This window comes from Pogoniulus pusillus, chromosome 8 (genome assembly GCF_015220805.1).
Source record: "Pogoniulus pusillus isolate bPogPus1 chromosome 8, bPogPus1.pri, whole genome shotgun sequence".
Lineage (NCBI taxonomy): Eukaryota > Metazoa > Chordata > Aves > Piciformes > Lybiidae > Pogoniulus > Pogoniulus pusillus.
This window is the reverse complement of record NC_087271.1, coordinates 2,423,710-2,429,006: the sequence shown is the minus strand read 5'-3', so window position 1 is coordinate 2,429,006 and position 5,297 is coordinate 2,423,710. Positions and strand designations below refer to the sequence as shown.

The 5,297-nt window shown below is 49.1% G+C and overlaps 1 long non-coding RNA gene across 1 annotated transcript; it reads left to right on the top strand.

Annotated features, from left to right (window-relative positions):
* Positions 1-668: 668 nt before the first annotated feature.
* On the top strand, positions 669-5,075 carry LOC135177818 (uncharacterized). The gene is made up of 3 exons (XR_010303164.1): positions 669-728; positions 3,959-4,229; positions 4,911-5,075. It is a non-coding gene; the product is annotated as an uncharacterized LOC135177818 (long non-coding RNA).
* Positions 5,076-5,297: the final 222 nt, after the last annotated feature.

Here is a 5,297-nt window from a genome sequence, read left to right as displayed (position 1 = left end):
GTCAGGTTGGATAGGGCTCTGAGCAACCTGATCTAGTTGAAGATGTCCCTGCTGACTGCAGGGAGGTTGGACTAGGTGAGCTTTAAAGATCTCTTCCAACCCAAACCACTCCTCTATTCTTTGACCAGTAACAGCCCCCTCCTTTGCATTTACAGCCCCTTTTCTGGCTGGAGAGGCAGTGTGCTGGGGGCAAATCACTCCATCCCCGTGTGGAGGATGAGCTGCGGACATTGGGATGAAAATGTCAAGTCCAAGCACACCTGCAACAGATTCCCAATCCAACTCACTCTGTGGTTCTGGTCAAAGTTCCCCTGCCATGGTTTCATCCTGCTGGAAATGGAGTATGTCTTTGCAGGAGGCTGCATGGGTGCCCCTGGTTTTCCTCAGGAAGGCAAGGAGAGTGGGAATGCTGAAGCTCAGCCGGCAGTTGGGAAATTACCTTCCTCTAATACAATCCAGACCTGTGGAAACCCTCCAGGTCTCAAAAGCCCTCATCAGCCCAATCAGGACTTTGATGACAAAAAGAAGAATAAAAGTGAAGAGGAAGAAAGGGAGTTTAAACAGCCCCAGCTGTTTGAGCTGCCCCAGAGAAAGCCAAGAACCATGGAAATTGCCACGTTACAGTGAATGGCACAGAGACCTCCAGGTACCTCCATAGCTATCTGCCAACAACCATGAGCACTGTGGACAAGGGAGGACAACTCATACATCAGTGAGAAGTTTTGCTGGTGAGTCACTAGTGGTGTTTCCAACAGATCAGTGCTGGGCCCAGTCCTGTTCCACATATTATTGATGATCTAGACCAGGGAATTGAGTACAGCATCAGTAAGTGTGCAGATGACACCAAGCTAGGAGCAGGTGTGGATCTGATGGAGGGTAGGAGAACCCTGCAGAGGAACCTTGACAGGCTGGATGGGTGGGCAGAGGCCAATGGGATGAGATTTAACAGGGCTAAGTGCAGGGTTCTACACTTTGGCCACAGCCCCAAGCAGTGCTACAGGCTGGGGACAGAGTGGCTGAGAGCAGCCAGGCAGAGGGACCTGGGGATGCTGATAGATAGTAGCTGTTGTAGCTCATTGTTATCTACAACTACCTGCAGGGAGGCTGTAGCCAGGTGGGGTTGGTCTCTTCTGCCAGGCAAGCAGCAACAGAAGAAGGGGACACAGTCTCAAGCTGTGCCAGTCTCAAGGTCTAGGCTGAATCTTAGGAGGAAGTTGTTGGCAGAGAGTGATTGGCATTGGAATGGGCTGCCCAGGGAGGTGGTGGAGTTGCCATCCCTGGAGGTGTTCAAGAAGAGCCTGGATGAGACACTTAGTGTCATGGTCTGGTGGATTGGCCAGGGCTGGGTGCTAGGTTGGACTGGCTGAGCTTGGAGGTCTCTTCCAACCTGGTTGATTCTGTGATTCCTAACCATGCCAGTTGTGCTGAGTTTGGGGGCTTTCTGATGATAGCTGTCCCATCTTCCTTGTAAGAATAATCACCCAACATGTTGGCTGGTGGCTTCTCACTTCACTCCAGGGCTTTGCTGCCTCATCCCCATCCCCCCTGGATCTTCTCAATACCACCTGTTTTCAGTCCCTCCTTGTCTCCTCTCACTCTGCTAAGCTGCTAACTGAACTTTCTCCTGACATGGTCCTATGGGCTTTGTGCTGCTTCCCTTCAGCCCAAGGAACATCAGGAGCAAAGCATTACAGAGGTCACTTTTGCAGGCTGCTGAGTGGGGCATTGCTGTTGCATTTGGGACTCACTCTTAGGGCAGAGCAAAGGCCATTTTAGCAACGGCAGGGTGTGGGTGTGAGGAGTAAAAAATCCTACAGGAAGACCTGAAGAAGAAGAACTCATGTTTGGTGCACAGCACCTATGGCACTGACATTGCTATTATTAGGCATTTTAAGGCATTTGCAAGGGGCAGTTCCCAGCTTACATTTCACTTCACCATGGAGCAAGTTGAGAAGCAAATGAGAAACTTGTTAATTTGGATCTCCCTGAAATGAATGGCTTCCTTTATAGCACAAAAATGTTCTCAGAAATGTTGAGACTTAATTAATCCCTTGCTGGAAATAATGTACAGTATTACCCTAATCTCTAATGCAGGGTATCAATGCCAATGCGCAGCGTAAAGAGCAAGGCTTGTTAAACCTACAGCTGGAAACACAACTGTGACCCCACTGGTCCAGTGTGAGCAGCTCTGCTGTCTGCTGACCAGTCTCAGCACCCTCACTGCTGGGGTAGATTAAATATTTGCTGCTAGGTCTATTTGGGACTGTATTTTTGTGTTGAAGCAGCTGTGTGAGTCCCAGTTTTCCTGCTCTCCATCTCAATCCTGGCTGTGTAGCCAGTCCAGCTCTTGGTACCATGTTACCCACTGAAGTGGAGCAAATTCATGTGAGAATCATAGAATCAGCCAGGTTGGAAGAGAACTCCAAGATCGTCCAGTCCAACCTAGCACCCAGCCCTGGCCAATCTACCAGACCATGGCACTAAGTGCCTCAGCCAGGCTTGGCTTCAGCACCTCCAGGCATGGCGACTCCACCACCTCCCTGGGCAGCCCATTCCAATGCCAATCACTCTCTCTGGCAGGAACTTCCTCCTAACATCCAGCCTATACCTCCCCTGGCACAACTTGAGACTGTGTCCCCTTGTTCTGTTGCTGCTTGCCTGGCAGCAGAGCCCAACCCCACCTGGCTACAGCCTCTCTTTAGGTAGTTGTAGACAGCAATGAGCTCTGCCCTGAGCCTCCTCTGCTGCAGGCTGCACACCCCCAGCTCCCTCAGCCTCTCCTCACAGGGCTCTGCTCCAGGCCCCTCACCAGCTTTGTCGCCCTCTTCTGGACACCTTCCAGCACCTCAACATCTCCCTTGAATTTAGGAGCCCAGAACTGGCCACAGCACTCAAGGTGTGGCCTGACCAGTGCTGAGCACAGGGGAAGAATAATGTCCCTTGTCCTGCTGGCCACACTGCTCCTGAGCCAGGCCAGGATGCCATTGGCTTTTTTGCCCAACTGGGCACACTGCTGGCCATGTTCAGCTACTACCTGCCAGCACCCCCAGTTCCCTCTCTGCCTGGCTGCTCTCCAGTCACTCTGTCCCCAGCCTGTAGTGCTGCTTGGGGTTGTTGTGGCTAAAGGGCAAAATCCTGTACTTGGCCTTGTTCAATCTCATCAAGTCCTTCCAGGTACTGACAAGAAATGGGTTCCTGTGGTTTTCCTTTAGTTCAGCCTTGCCATAAAACCTGCAGAGAAGACTTCAGGCACAGCCTTCCACCTGGCAGCACCTCCCTGGGAAGCAGCTGCCCTTGTCAAGCTGCTGGAGCTGCTTGGAGGGAAATTGTGCAGCTCTCACTCAGGTGTGTTTGAGCAGGACGGCTGGCACATGTGTGCTCAGACAGCTTTGTACTGTAAGAGGATCTCTTTTTTTAGAGCAACCATCTGAGGTGCAGGAGCATGTGTCTCTTGGGCTGTTTTGGGAGCATTGAGCATTCCTGGTGTAACCCATCCTGGCTCCTCTCGAGCTCCTGCTGCCAGCTCTCCCATCAGCTCTTACACACACATTGGCATCTGCTGCTGACCTCTGCCCCAACCCCACCTGCTTCATTCTTCATCCTCATCTCCTGGAAACCACTCTTCTCCCTCACCCTTTGCCCTAGGCTATATATAAAGGGCTAATCCCAAAGCTAGTAGTGTCAAAGGGCTGCCATTGACTGCAAGGACCTTAGCTCTTCATTTCAGGGTGGATTTTTAAGGGATGAATAAATGACCGGAGGAGAAGAGCACAGGGTCATCACTGGGACACTTCAAATTATGTCATTGACCCTGATCAGGATTTCTTCCCCTCAGGAAGATGCAACATGTAAGCAGTTGGGACAGACTGATGCTCATGTTTGTCCTTTGATTTGTCTTACCTTTGTTTGCATTTTGGGTATCCTGTGATTTGTCTTATCTTCATTTGCATTTCCATAGGTGAGATGTGAAGGAAAACTGCAGCAGTTTCTGTGCAGAACATCAAGACGTGATCTGGATCGTTACACACAGAATCCAGCTGGAAAGGATCAAAGGAAAAGGGCCTATTTTGAGGTTTACATCTACTAATTGCTCTGAACAAATGAGCAGTGCATCTGAGAAGTAATCTTTTTTCAGGTTTCCATCTGGTAAAAGACTTGTAGGTGCCATAACTTCGGAATAATTTCAAGGCTGTACTTTTCATTGAAGACTCCAAAGCTGGAGTCAACTGGTGAGTGAAGGAAAGCAGATTTGCTTGTGTGTCACTCATATCCATTCAGAAAACTACTAAAGCAACGTGTCCAAGGGCTGTGAACACCTACACTCAGTAACACTGGATATGGTGAGGTTTGTAGTTGATGCAGGATCCCCTTTACAGAGCTTTCATAAGAAAAAAAATGTATCAAGGGTTCAGTCCTCTGATCCTCATTTTCCTTCTAACTCTACTGGTAGGTGACCTCCCTCTACAAACCTCAGCTCACACGGGGAGAAGGTTTGTCCTGGCAGTACAGATCAGGGGCCTCCACAGGGCCTCTGTATCTGATATGCTGAGGTCATGCATCCTGTGACCCAGTGGCTTCCTCTTTGCAGCTGTTCTCAATATGAGGTGAACTGGTGTTACCTACACTGCACCTTTCTAGGTCTCTGTCTTCTGAAGACCTGGTAAAGACCTTAAAGCCAATTTTGAAAGGATAGAGGAAGGGACTCAAAATAGAAAAGCTGACCTTGACTTCTCAGAAAGTAGTTGAGTGTTCCTCAGGGCTTCACCCAGTTTTGAGAGGTACAAAGTTGAATGGCTGGGGCATGGCCTGCCCACATCACTGTACATGGCACCTTTACAAGCCTTCAGTGCATTGCAGACAATGACACTGCAAGTCAATAAGATGTTAATGAGACACTCTTGCTTTTGCAGAACATATTTGAAGTCTGTACTTTTATACCAAGGAAAGAAAGGAGGAAACTGAAAGAATGAAACAAGGAATGAAGGAAAAAATGAAGGAAAAGAAAATAAAAAGAAGGAAGGGAAGATTAAAAGGGCCTGACTCAAAGAGATGTTTCCTTTTTATGACCTGTGAAGTTGCACCAAGGTGAGAGTTCCTTTTGCCTCCAAATCCTGTTCTGCAGAGATAATAAAATGGCATAGTGGGGAATGGGGAGGGTTATGGGGAATCATGGAAAAGTCCTAATTGCAAGCTGGGTGTACCACTATCTGAGCCCTACAGAAGGGTTAGTCTTCCTCTACTGCAAGCCAGGAGTGCAGCAGTACTTACAGGTTACAAATCTCCACCTCTTCTCAGTG